Consider the following 15,066-nt stretch of genomic DNA (forward strand, 5'->3'; position numbering starts at 1 on the left):
TTAATAATTTGCTTACTTGACTTTTGGCTCTGAAGACCCGGTAACACAAACAGGTCATCAGTCACCTAAGACTTGAGACGGGACCTGCTCTCTAACCCTTGTGAAATATCCAAATATGTAACAATGCACAACGGCCATCGTTATGTCCTTTTTTTTTTCCTCAATGGCTTTATTTTGAACCCAAATGCATGAGCTGTGTTCCGATGAAGCAATGCCGCCTGTCTCTGAAGTAATGAATAATTCCCAAGGATAATTAGTGGTAGAATGTAGCACGGACAAGTGGTCATTGAGTCGTCAGCGCGACTTCCTGCTCGGGCCAAGTAGGGTCCACAATGAAATGATGCAATAAAGAGCAACAGTGTTTTCATGATCAGGAAGATTACAAATCTACTGTATGAGGTTAGTTTTCACACAAGTATGCCTAATTTTGTAATCAGCACAAGTGTCGCTGCTGATAAAACACAAAAAAGATTATCCATGAATACCTTTCATTCTCTCTGCTCCTTTTTTTTTAACCATCAAACGTAGCCAGGGATTTCAACAAAGTGCTGCTATTTAAATCAATACATCCCTCATTACAGAATGATGAATATTTCATCAGTGAGCCTATTACTTCTAATGAATAATTTAACTGTATTATATCAGTCGGGGTTGGGGGGGGGTTTAGTTGGTGCCGTGGTCCCTCAGCTTTTAAACCCAACCACTTATTATGAAGCTCTGCATAACCCAACTAAAAAAGGTCCAGAATCAGGAGTACAGATGATTCTCTCTCTAAATGCCAGAGTACACAGTTCAACCCACTGACAGTAAACGTATCCTCAGCTCTAATTAACCATGATAGAAATATATTTATTAAATACTTCTATAGGTTGTATTGAGAGCATTTCCCTTTAAAATAATGAGCTCCATGCATGACTAAATCTTATACGGATTTATGGGTTTTGTGCTCATTATTCCAAAGTCTCTCATGACCTAAAGCAGTAATCTTATCAAATATTCAAAGGAGTAAAAGGAAGAAATGTCTGTGGGAGTGGAGCCATTTTCGTTGCATTCTGGTTTGTATTCTCTCATTTCAAATGAAATTAATTATTGTGCTTTTAACTTCTAGTGGACGGATGCAGTGTTGTTTCAACTTGTTTCAACAAAACACTCAAAGATTATGATAAGGGATCATTCAGATTACTCTGACAATTAAACATCGAATTGGAAAGAATATTTGTACATGAAAAATATGTGAAGAGTATTTATGTTTAGTTGCAATAAGAGTAAGACGGTTGTTGGGCATCCTCTACCTAGCAACAGTCAACATTGTCTTTGAAACCTTAAAACATCAACTCCCTAACTTACTACCCTTAAGTAGTGTTGTGTTTCTCCACAGCTGTGCCAGATGTTTTATTTTTTCCTCTTTACGTTCTTAGGACTGAGTGTATGTGTTGGTACTTGTGCGTTTGTGTGTGTCTGCAGGTATTGGGCTTATATGTATACGTATGTTTTTTTTCTTGCCTTTACTGTTCAGCCACTGAGTTTTCTTCTCTTTATTTATTTGCCTCTCTTTTCTTTGTCTTTTTCTTTGAAATGTAAAGCATATTGAGTTTCGCAGTAGTGGAAGTGTGCTCTATAAATAAAGCCGCCTCTCCTTCCTGCCCCATCTTCTGCCTTTCTCAGCGTTCACTACAGTGTCAACTCCTGCGCAGTGGAACCTCTCTGTAATGAAAGGAAGGTTTTAAAGCACAGAATTTAGATTGGAGATTTAAAAGGAAAATCTCTGAGTAATCGTTTAAGCCCCTCAAACGCAGTACCGACAAAGTACCAAAGCACGTCCTGGTACCCTACGAACGCTTTATATCACTGGTGACATCAAATTCACTATCATACATTAAATAAGGAGTGACTAGATTTGAACCTTCCAGGCTGAATCCACTTACCCCCCCTGTGAACTTCATCAAAATGAAGATAAGAATAAGAATTCAAGTGTCTGAGCTGTGCCGGGTATTAAGGAACACAAGGTCAAATGCGGGGTGCGTTTGCCGTCTTTACCCCTCCCTCCCCGCCGGGACAGCACGCCGGTGTAGCTGCGCGCGTCCACTGTGTGCGAAGCACCTATTTCAGTCACGTGACCGCTCGTTTGGAGTCCTTCCCGCAGACAGGTTATAATTTCTTCGTAATTGCTCCACTAGAGTGGATTGCTCTCGTGAAGCTCGAGTACGTAATGACATATTGTGAATGTGCACAGTGGCGCTCTGCAATCTTCCCGAAAAGGCCGCGCTGGCTCTCCGCAAATAAGGCACTTATCGATTCAATTCATCAGTGCAAAAAACCTGAGTACGTCTGCAGATTTGCAGTATATGTGTCCTCCGTGGGGAGGAACGTGGGCGGAGGTGGATGAAACAGCAGACTCACATGCCGCATGTTAATCATAGGGGGGGAGCGTTGGATTTTTTGGGTGATCATTACGTCTAATGTTCTTATAAGAAGAATTCAAACTAGCCGGAGTCATTATGCCTTTTGTGTAATTATTATCCTTCTAATGGTTTGAGAACTTTTACTCAAGGCATTCCTTCTTCTTGTCTTAATGTTGGCTCTGACTTCACCGGGTTTCTAGGTTCAGGAAAGAAGAGCATGAAAAAGGTCAGGGAAACATCTCAAACCGGCCCTGGAGCTTCTTAAACTCCTCGTCCAGCTGTAAGCTCCTTGTGTCATCACCGGTTCCTTCACATCGTGGCCTTTATTGGCTGGAAATTGAAAACAATACGCCAGCATCTTTTCCCCAAGCCATAGAAGAGATTTGAGTGTTTGAGGCTAAGCAAAAGGTGAATTCAGCGAGTGGGCAGAGAAGACTTAATCAATATGAATAAATAAAATACGGTGTAAAGTGTAAATACCGAACTTCCATCCGACGCATGTACTTAATCTAAATAAGCGAAAGCAGTGTCCTTCTCCCCATCCCAGATACTTCAGACATTTGAGCCTCTCAGCCAGTGTTCAGCAATGCTGGAAAGTGTCTTTGGTTGCAGTTCACATCCTCTGCAGCCGTACGTCCCCCCCCACACCGCACTGATAGCCCCGGCGGAAGTAACTTATCTGGATCCATCTCTCCCCGGATCCTCCGCTATCGCTCCATCCTCGGTCCGAGAGACCCGACTCAATGACAAACCGCACTGTTCTCTGCGGATCAATGGCTCATAAGTATAAACCAATTTCCTTTACAAACGGCACTCTGGGAAATAAACAGACACACTGCCTCGGGAGCCCCGACACCAACAGCCCATTATTCATTTTAATGCTGCGCAACTTCGGGAAGATACGGCGAACCTCTTAGATTAGGTTAAAAAATAAATCTCACAAAAGTACAGCTGGAGTCAGAGTAATGTTTTATACTGGAGGCTTCAGGAGAAAATAACACACGCAAAATCACTGCTTTTACCGAACATCTCGGCAGAAGATTGGCTTTCTGCATTCCCCTTTATTCTCTCATTTGGTTTTTCTCGGCCTCTTGTGCTCGCCTCACTCCCTGCCCTCGTGTGTTCCTCGCCTGCCTCGGTCCTCTTGTGTCTAATCCCTTCTGTGGGTCTAAAGCACGAGGGTCCCATGACCCCTTGTTGTGTGTATTAGGTGTGTAGCCGGTTCTGTTGTGCCCTCTGCTCCTCCAACACACACCCCCTGACCTCTCGTCCAAAGTTTGATATGGATTTTGGTCCAGGAATCCCTTTGTCTCCATTCATTTTTCCCAACATGAGAACAAAGTGTCTCGGTTTGTTTTGGTAACGGAGCCCAAACTGTTCCTGAAAACGTATCGATGCGTTCAAGGATGCGCTGACATTTGATAGCTTTACAAAAAAAAAAAAAAAACCTACAAAATAAATTAACATCCCCCTCTTCACAGCGTTCGCCTCGTTCATCCATCTTGAGTCAGACGCTCTGACAATAGAGCCGATCAGTGCTGTCAACCTTCTAAGGAGTCCTTGAAAGCATCGCCACAGCTGGAATACAACACCAAACAATGTCTGCGTGAAAGACTAATCTCATTTATACGGTACGAGTAGCATATTGAATCAAAATGAAGCCGTCCACGAGACCGGTGTGGCAGAAATGGAGATGTTGTGCCGCTCTTTGTCAGTTATTTTAGATGTTGTGTTCAATTTAGCCCCTTCTGGATATCTACTGAATATATTGCACCCTAACGAGACGTAGTGAGTAAAAAATACAAAATGAACACAATAGTAAAATGGCTGAAAAGTGCTCAAACTATTAAGAAGAAAAAAAAAAGTCGGAAAATCTATCAACATACGATGCAATAGAGGGATACAAAAGCAATTCAACACCGTGCTTTGATGAGGTAAATTAAATTAGAGCAGATTACAGTGAAACAGATAAAACAAATCACCTCAGAGACGCTGTACCAAGAGGAAGAGAGCGCCGTGTGATGTGCTTTGTTTCCCCTCATATTTGTGTTGAGTAGAATCAGGGGTCTGGTCTGGCTCTGCATGTTCCCCAATTGTTTCTCCCTTTGTCATCAGAAATGACATCTGGTGGATGTAATGGGTGTTTGTATTTTACAGCTTTTAGAATTTACTTTTAGCGTTACCAAAAGATGTTGCTGTTTTGTTCCAGGACAACTGATCAGCCTTTTGTTTTGCTCCGTCCTTCTGAAGCATGAGAATCGAGTGCAAACCTACTGTATGTCCAAATATTGCTAAAAAAAACAGCTTCTGAAACTACTCAATGAGTATTTGAAACATTCTGACACAGCAGTGAATGATGCATTAGGGGTGGTTTGATCCTTCAAATTAACTTGGAAATAAAATAATCTCTGGGGAATAAAAACTAAATCTTTACCACATTTGTGGAGTATAGATTATTCATTTTTCTGCTTAATTTACCTCTATACTAATAAACAGGGATGTACAACTATCACACACTCATAACTAATACTTCTTTCTTTTTTCCTGCAACATTAATTGCTTATCAAACAGAAGTTTGTGTCAAATAAATCTCCGATCCTTCATTAAAGACTCCATTACCTTTAAATTCACTATGGATTCCTGATAATTGAAATGCGGCAGAGAGGCTTGGCCCTATTGATTGGTGTAACTCTTACTCACAACTTTACCATCGGGGCTCTTTGTTCATGTCGAAGGAGGGATTTTAAACGTTTTCCCTTTTCTTTGCTCCTTTTTAAACTTCGCATTTGTCATTGAGCTTTTTGAATCATAACCGAATCTCAGACTCTCAGAGTCAGATTCCTCCTGATGACGTCTCATGTGTTTAACATTTGTATTTCCAGACATCTCGTGTGAATCGAGACGATGTCTGCGCTTCTATTGTTTTGCTGACAGATGTCTTGAAGACCAAATTGTCGTCCTTCGAAGGTAGAGCGGTGCCATTTGGACTCGCCTTGGTTAATGCTGTGCTCGAGGAGCGCTGTGCGGCGGACCGTATGGTAATTGCTTTTTAATGTGTTTGCTTGGCCGGCCTCTCTCAGCTTTCATCCACCTGCCTACTCCGCCTACAGTTTTAACTCTGCGTCTGACAGCATGTTTACAGGAGCTTTTTCTCCCCTCCAACACCACTGCGGGGATTCACTGAGTGCTAAAGCGCCGGGAGCTTTAACAGCATTTGCTTGAGTTCTCCCTTCACTTAATGAAGCCACTTCAGCCGTGTACACAGGGTGCTGTGATGTTGTGTCGTGAATTGATATTTACATTTTTCATTTAGCTGACGCTTTTATCCAAAGTGACTGAGCGTTCAATCAAGAGGGAACAGAACCAGAGCAACAAGAATCAAAAAAGAACAAGAAACTGACAGTATTTTGGGGGAGTATTTGAAAGCATACTGTGAAACAGTATAGATATTTGAGCATAAAATAGCAATGTTGCTGTCCTCCTTTTTGTATGCTGGAAGGGCTGTGTGATATTACCAAAATATTCTATCCCAATATTCATTTCACGAAATGACCACATAGGAAACTATAGTCATCTTTGAATTGAATAAGGCTCAAATGTGAAGTACTGCGTACTTTCTCAAAAGGAACATAGCTTTTGCAATGGAAATAATAGAGAATAGTGTTTCCAGTTATGCATTTACATCCATGTAAACATAATACTCAGATTAAGACATTGGCTTGATTTACTCACACTGTGGTGCTCTGACATTTTTGTTAGTATGTGCTCATAATCTATTAAGATGATTTAATAGTGTGATGTCATATCTCAAATAGAGGATTTCATCTCGATATAATTGCATTAAAGACGATTAAATAATCCAATTAACTACCACGTGGGCTTCTTTGATGAAAAAGCGTATTCCTTATTTTTACGTTACATTACAATTAGCTAATGACTTTGCCAATTTATCTTAAAGGAAAGACGTCCCACTTGTGTTGCTGCCACCAAGTGGCAAAAAAAATGTTTACGCATTTTCTCAGATTTGCAGGAGTCGGGTTAATGTGGTATACAAAATCATGTTTTTCTATTCTGCTATTCTAAACACCTGTTTCAGGTGGAATAAATACTCTTATACTGACGTATTTATAGTATTCATTTATTTATTTATTTTACCTACCTTTTTAGAACCTGTGTAATTGAGAATGTTTGTGAATGTTTGTCTCCTGAAGTTGTGGTCTTTTTGTGTGTCTTTTTTTCCACATGTTGTTGTATTCTGGTCAATGACAGTCCATACCTATACATCTATAACTCCTGCTTATCAATATAAACACTGGTTGGTGTTTGTTGGGAATGATTCATGGAGACGGGAAAGAGGAAGAAAGCAAGATAAAACTCCAAAATGTTTGCACTGTTATGAGATTTACACGCAGAGACACCAGTTCACACAGGAAACAGAAAGGTTTTGATATCCTGCCATTTTCTGTGAAACTCCCCCTTAATTCTTTTACACGTTTTTTCTTGTCTCTGCCCCTCGTGGTGCTTATGAATACCAAGACTTCCCTTTTCACAGGGATTGTCAAAGTAGTTTGAGATGATTTGTTATTCTTAGGTGATGCTGATTAACACTTGCCATTATTTCAGGTTATGCACTTTCACTTTAATGCCGGCGGAGGGAGAGCGACCAGAGGAGGCAGAGGGAAGGATGGAGTGGAAAACAGATGAGGAGGAAGGGAGGAAAGGGAGGAAAGAGAGGGAGGGAACGGAAAAAGAAAGCAATACAAAGAGACAGACAGAAAGCCACCAGGGGATGAGAGTGGCAAATCCCTCATAGCCATGTATTACTGATGTGCATGCAATGTGCGGGAAAGAGTCTTCAATACCACTGTTGATACGAAGCTCAGCCTTGTTCCAAAAGCACAAAGAGCACTTGTTGGCAGACATTATCAGCGCCGCGCTTAGCTCAACAAAGAGCGGATTGAAGAGAGCCGCGTTGATGTGTCACGCAATAAAAGCCGCCAGTAATTATGTTCTGATTTCCTCTTTAACAACATTGTCCTTTATTGACATTATGTTTGATTAAAAGCAACAACAAAAAAATCTGAATCTTTCAAAAATGGGATGCTTGTGGTGGTGGGGGCATGATGTGTACATCCGTCTGAGAGGGAGAAGAGATGCTGGTAAAAGGTCTCGGTTGAATAGAGAAGGATCAAACACGGGGGGGATGAGAGATTTGATGGTGGCTTTGCATCATAATTATACAATTTAACCACTTAAAGGGCCGTTGAGACGGCCATCATCGTACTCGTAATGCTTTCAGCTGATCTTACGCCGCACTGAGATATTTTCACGGCTTCCTCGCTGATATTATGCCAACACCTACCTTTGGGTAAATACCTCATTGTTTTTAAAGGTCACGTCCCCCAGATAGCGAATCATAGCTCATGCGAAAGGGCAGATGTTCTTTAATAAAACCGGAGCTAAGCTCATTTGCAAAGAGTAATATCCATCCAAACGCCGCCTGTGTTATCTGTAATCTTCTAACCGGCCGAGCATCTTATCCGCTTCTCCATCCCTACGTAGTCGGTGTGGATTTTCGGCTAGAAGGAGGGCATGCTGTGATTCCGGTGAAGCTATTGGCTTATGTTTTTTCAATACCGCAAGAGACAAAATGTAGTCGGTAGATCGCTTTTGGGCAATTTAAATTTATTACCAGCATCCGTCGCCAAGGATAAATATGTGAAATGCGTCTTTGTTGGTGACCATTTGTAGTACAGCGCGGCTGACCTTCGTTCTAACTGTGCAACTTGTTTGTACTGTGCTATAGGAAATGATTCATAGATTTACATTTTCCTAGTTATTCTCTTTTTTATGGAGGCGATAAAAAGGTTTAAAAGCTGTTCATGACTAATGGACAGAAAGAGGTTAGGCAGTACGAGATCTTTACTAAATAATCTCCCGAGTCCCAGTGATTCAAATTTTAATCAACGTAGTTTTACGGCCTTGTACAGTATTCGTCTTAATAACAAAAAACGGTACTTGACTGTTCACATAGCCCAACCCCTTCCACGCCCATAGTTACTGTTGCTATGCATATTATTTTGTCCACTCTTGCAAGTTCACAGTAACGCTGGTTGATTTAACACAGTCCAATTAAAGACTTGGACCAGAAGAGGACAACAGCGTTTCTCCTTTCTATGTGGCGGCCACGAGCGTAGCTGTAGCTAGCGAGCTAGCTTGTTAAGCCTACCGTAGTCTTTAGCTAGTTAGGGTTAGCATTAAAAGTATGACACGGTCAAAGTCTCCTTTGTTCTCACATAAGCATGTCAGGCTGCTTGGTTTGCGAATGTCCGATCAAAGCGTAAAACAACAAGTAGAAATCACTCATATGAGCCTTCTAGACAAATAAGAAGACCAGACTTTATAATGTGGTCAACCTGTATTCTGTGGATATACGTTTTCATCTCTTCTTTGTTATGGGTTTAAAAACCCAGACTGCCTGCTCACCAAGCCGTGAAATATTAATAAAGAGCTTTAGCATAACTTCAAAAAAGTTGCCCCTAGTCTTGTTTGGATTTTAGCTCTTGCAGTGAAGCCTTTTTTGCCTTAAGTGACTCACATAAAATAATTTACATTTATTTAAATATTTGCTTCAACTTTTACCGTCACAGTTAGACCATGGCCATTTACTGGTATTACCATAATACTTGTGCCACAGAAGATGTTATGAAAGATGCATTTCTAAGTGTAGGATGGTATTTTACCATTGAAACTGTACTTACAATGTCATACATTTTGACATCAAAATATCGATGACATGAAATGTTTGCTCTTGCCACATAAAGATTTAGCCATTTGCTCTAAATTGGCGCATTTTCTACTTTCTAATGGATGCCCCGGAGCAGTCAGTGCTGTCTATATTTTTTCCAAGGGTTGAGTAAATGTGCAAAGAAAAAATAAATTTGATGTGTGCCTTTTAGTGGGAAAGGCTCTTTATATTTTATTGGAGCTCTTTGACCAAAAGAAGTCAAATCGAATTACCCAGCGTCCTTGAATGTTGATATTAGCTTCGACGGGTTGACTGTGTTGGTGTGCAGGGCTCAATTTGATGTTTTTATGCAAAAAGGAATCCATGCAGAATGTTTTCTATTGCTTTAGAAATGAGAAAATACAATCGTCATTCATCCATTGCGCCGATGCGGTGGTGCGTAGAGGAAGACAAAAAAAGCACTTGGGGAGCAGGAGAAAGAGGTGACATGACTGGTATCATCACGACCAGCCAGTATCTATGTGTGGACCAACTGTGTGGGGGACGATGCGGGAGGAGGGGGGGGGGGGGGGGGGAGAAAGGGAGGCGATTAGTTGGACGAAGCACTTGTAATACACTCTCGGGGGAGCAGTGAGTCAGGCGGCTCGGTGCCGCAGTCAGGTTCATGGGGCAATTAAGAGAGGCGGGGGCGTCAAAGTGGCTTAGCCTGGTGCTCTGCAGCTCTGCGCCAGCGCTGGGAGCCGAGGGGTCACTTTCCACCCCCCGATCAGTCCACATGTGTGTCCTAATGCAGCCGTCCGCACTGGCTGGACAAGCCGAGGACGGAGCCAAAGGGACAAGTGGGGCCACAGCGGTACATGAGGGGAATTAGTCTCCCCTCTTGCCATAATTGTCTCCGACATATCCTCTGGCTTCCCTCCCAGATCACTAGCAATACTTAGATTGTTTTTTAGGCCTTTATTAATTATTTATTGTGGAACTGTAAAATGCATAATTGTCCCTTTTACTGAGGATCGGCTGTAATGGGTTCTGAACTGCAGGACAAGTGAGCAAAATGATCCTTGGGAAACACGAGTGAAACCTCGCATCAGAAGAGATGTATTTTTGTAACAAGGGCCTCTGTTTTAATCTCCATCATGATTCATTATTGAATGCACACACAATTAACGGAATTGATGAAATCCTCTTACATATTGCGTGCTGAAATACAATTTGGCCTCCAATGTTGATGAAGTTGAGGCAGAGTCATCCAACAAGCCCATTTCTCCCAATTTTAAAAGCGCGTGTCAAATATCACCCATGAGCACCTGGCGGCCAGAAACCACCAATAAAACCTGCACTCTGCAGGAAGCATATTAACAGTAAAGCCCCAGGGCAATCGTCAAAAGGTGTTTTATTCTTGTCTCTTCGCCAGTCTGCAAGATTACAAGTAGGAAGGCAGCGAGGCCTTTGGGGGAACAATTTCCAACTTACCGGCAGCACATTGTTGAGCACTCTCGGACAGAAAGGTCCTCGGAAGAAATCTCTGCATCCATTTACAGCTTCCATGAGAGTGAACAATACCTGTCCCCGAATGAGGACTCAAGCTCTTTGTTGCATTTAAATCATTTGGCCGAGAGAAAGTCAACTTCGCAGAAAGATCACTGCGTGCCGATTTAACAGCATTCCGTGGCTCTCCCTTATCGTGAATACGGCAATTCAAATTTATTCCTTAAGTCCTCCCGACAATATTCGAAAAGCGCTCATGGAGACGCACTCGCTCGAAGAGAATTGCAGGAGGAGGGCAGCGACAGGTCACAGCCGAGCACCCGCCCATTCAATGTGTACATAATAAATGTATGAGTGTGTGTGTGTGTGGGGGGGGGGGGGGGTTCTGTTCATTAATATTTGATCAAAGAGCCGGTAAATTTAGATGTGTTTGGATTAATTAATCATCCCCCCCCCCAGATGCCACTAATCGGCCGTTTCCATCGCAGTCCTGCAGACAGCGCCGCTTGTGTTGAGCCCGAGCCCATCGCTCATCACGTCTCCGTGCGTCCTGGAGCTGGCCTCAGGTCTGTGACAGAGTGATTAAAACACTATTGCCGCGGCTTCGCTCGTAGGCCGCTATGAGAACTGGCCGCAGTCCGTGTGCACTGTAAAACTTGATTACCACGTTTCCGCGACTTATTGATATTCTTTGAACTTCAAGCGGGTGTGCGTAGGCGCTCTGCAGTTTCGCCTCTCAAAGCGTTCAGTTCCATCACTGTCAGGCTCTACGATGGCCTGCTTTGTGCAGGGAGGTTTGTGAACAGTGCATATTAGAATTTAAAACAAGGACTTTAAGGAGGAGTTGATTGTGTCTTGTGAGGAATAGATTCAGCGTTATTATACCCAGGGATAGGGAGGAAACCAATAGGATTACCTAAATCAAACCCAAATACTCTGACAAACATTCTACTATACCTTACCCAAGTAAGCACACCCGCAACAGTACTGTGCAGCCAAAAAGTGAATCAATGAACAGCTGTTTCTTTGAATTTAGCAGACAAAAATGAACAGGAGAAAACTTGTCACACACACTAATTGTGAATAAATATGGTAGATCATTGAAACGCCGTCCTCCACATTTAGCGTCCCCCTCTCTGTCCCCCTGCCCTTCGCTTCATACCTATCTGTCCTCTCCATGAGCACCAAATGTTGCTAATTGGCTGAGAAATGATGGCTCTGTTTGTGCCACTTTGTTTCTCATTCATAGAGCCTGCGCTGTGTGAACAAAGGTTTTTATTTTTTTTCAGTGCACACACATTGGACAGCGAGCAGACCCAGATGTTCACTGAATTAGAAATGCTGAGTGCACCTTTTAGTCACTGAGTGGTTCATAGCCGCTCTACCACGGACAAAACCAGTTGTTTTGTATGCTGTATGCCGTAGTCTTGATCAGGCTCTTCTGTTATTGAGGTGGTCTCTAAGGACAAGTTATCGTTATTGTAATTATTACATGTTTCTTTTCATGTTTACGGCGTCCAACCTAACTAAGCTACTAGAGGAAAAGGTCATGACAAAAGGTCACAACAAACGGCGGTGTGTGCATAAGAGTCACCTGCATCTAATCTGCCTGAAATCAGAAGCCCCATCTTTAAATAAGATGAGAGTACAAACCGATGCCTTTTTATATTTGCTACATCGGTGAACATCCAGGTTAATCCAAGGAGGGATTATCTCCGCCGGGTAAGAGGGACCACTGGTGTAAAATGCTCTGAGGTGAGGGGGCTCGGTATCAGAGGGCCTGTGGACTTACAGGACGACTCGTAGTGTGAGTCCCAGTAAGCCGTGTTGGGCAAATGTCCCCATCATCTTGGTTTAAGGTTTAATATCTCAAGGCTCCGTCGCCGTTGACATGAAAATGATCAATGACAGTAGATCAGCCGCATGGGAAGTGTAAGAAACACATCACATGATTAATGACTTTGCCAGTTGTCATGAACTATCCTGGTCCAATACAGCGACGGCTTCATAAATCATAAGTGGTCTGACACATCAAGTTTTCTGCACTTTTTTTGTGCAAAAACTCAACATTCCGTGCTTTTTCATTCTTCTCTTTTCCTGAGTTTTCATTTTTTTTATTTGCAGCACACTCAGAAATGTAAAAGGATCAATTTTTCTTCCAATTTGTCTGTTTATGGTAACTGTATTCTGTCAACAGTGCATTGCAAAAGGTTCTGGTCTAATGATAAATTAAACATGAAATTTAAGAGTACAAACAAGACGTCCCTCAGGGAATTCTGTCATGTGCTGTCATACGCTAATGAATGTCTCTAAATCCTGCAGTAAGTGTTTACCACGAGAGAGGAGACAAATTCCAAAACAAATTCACGACAACGAAGGCCGGATAAACCTACAGCTTGTTAAGTGCTCGGGGCTAAAGTATCAGTCGAAAAATTGGCTGCTTTCACATCCAACAGACACAGAGCAACACGGGCATTGCATTATGGTCCTTTTTCTTTCTGTTTTTGCACCTGTCAAATGTAAAGCCAGGGTTGGTCCGTGAACCTCTTTGTTTCTTAACGCTACTGCAGAGCTTGGTCCAAGTTGAACTGGACATTGTGATGTCATCAAGGGAAGCAAAGGGGCCCTCTCACACCCAGTTTGTTTAGACTGGACGTTTTGACTTTTCAGTTGGATCTTAACCAAAACTGCAGCTGTGATGCCCTGGCTGCACTAATGTATTAAAAGAACCGCTAAACCCGGGTCTGACAACAACAACAGGTGGTCTCAGCGGGGATCATCTAGTGGCCTCCTCACATACTGAACCAAATACAGGAAGCTTGTCAGCTTATATGAGTGCTAAATTCAAAGTTGAGAGCATATCTATTGCCTCTACACATCTCTCAATATGCCGATGGCTTAGCCGGTGGGTGGCGGCTAACAGTGCATTTAAAAAAGCGGAAAGCAGCACAGGGTGATCCACTGGGGCAATAACTTGCTCTACAAGGCCGCGGCGGTGTGGGTTAACATTTAGAAAAGAATGTTACTTCCGGCGGTAAATGCCAGTCCGCCATATCTCTAAATGCACGGTGATAGCACCTTATTGGTGGGCTGTCCGTGATCGTCAATGAACAATCCGATCGCAACTTGGCAAAACATAGTGCTCACTGAATGTCAATGTGTTGGCTGGCTGTTGTAGTAGAAAGCTTATCAGAAATGGTTCCAGGAATGAGGTTATTTTTATTATTACTTGAAAGGGGAACTAACAAGCAATGCCTTGTGACATTTCAGCAAGCGATTTGATTGTCACTGCACTGTAATTGTCTTAAATAGTCAATAACAATTAGTCAGTAATGATGAGAAATGAGGGCGTCAATAAGATCTGGTGATGGTTCGTTTCTTGTCTTCTTTTGCATCTGTGTGAAACATTTTCTTATTCCTTCTAAGCACCAGCCTTGAGATGCCATTTGATTAAATTTTTTCAGCACGAGATCGTTAGGCCTCCACGTGTTCACCATAACGGCCCTTAATGGCCGTATTAGTAAGACAGGTCACCGGGGTTACTGCTTGAGAATAATAACACATCCACCCACCAAGCACCTACAGTACACATGTGTATGCATCATTTCATTACTCAAACATGTATATCGGCACATAGTTTGCACAGACACAACAACAGGAGGGGATAGAGAGAGAGAGGGAATAAGATAGAAGGAGAGAGAGGTCGATGTCAAAATGAATTGGAACGTTGAACCTTTACTAACACCGTACATTAGTGACGCTGTTACAATTATGATTATGCTCATTTCTTTAATATGTCGTCCTCCATCCGGTCCACGGTGATACGTGACTCTAGCGAGATCCATCAGCTTCACACCCTTTGGCAGTCTTTGAACATATGGTGCATTTAACGATGTGGGGGAAAGAATTCTAATTATAACTTCATATAACGCCAAAACAGCTATTTATCTCAGCAGGCTTTGATGAATTTATTGCATTTCTATTCTCGCTGATAAAATATAAAAAAAATAATTACTCTTTTTACAAAACTGCACGAGCAAAGTTATCACTTCACCGATGTGTTGATTGTACTCATTAAGTCTGCCGCTTTATTATTGGAACCACATTTCTTCATCATAATCGTGGCCTCCTTAAGGTGAGACATGCACAACTGACAACAAATGTTCACTTGCTTTTGAGCTTTAATACAGAACACAGCCAATCTAAACTGCAGCGCTTGGGTATTAATCTAACACGGTAAGGCCGACACGCGATGGAGAGCGGCTTGTATCACGGAGCGGAATGGTAGTAGAAATGTTTTCCAATGCCAAGAGGACAAGCAAAAATATAACTGCGTAAATAAAGCATGTGAAAATAACACTCGTAAGTGTGTGCACTTCTGTGTGACCTGGTAAATAGAAGAGAATAACTTTAAAACCTTAATGTTTA

The sequence above is a fragment of the Pungitius pungitius genome, chromosome 15, assembly GCF_949316345.1.
Source record: "Pungitius pungitius chromosome 15, fPunPun2.1, whole genome shotgun sequence".
NCBI lineage: Eukaryota > Metazoa > Chordata > Actinopteri > Perciformes > Gasterosteidae > Pungitius > Pungitius pungitius.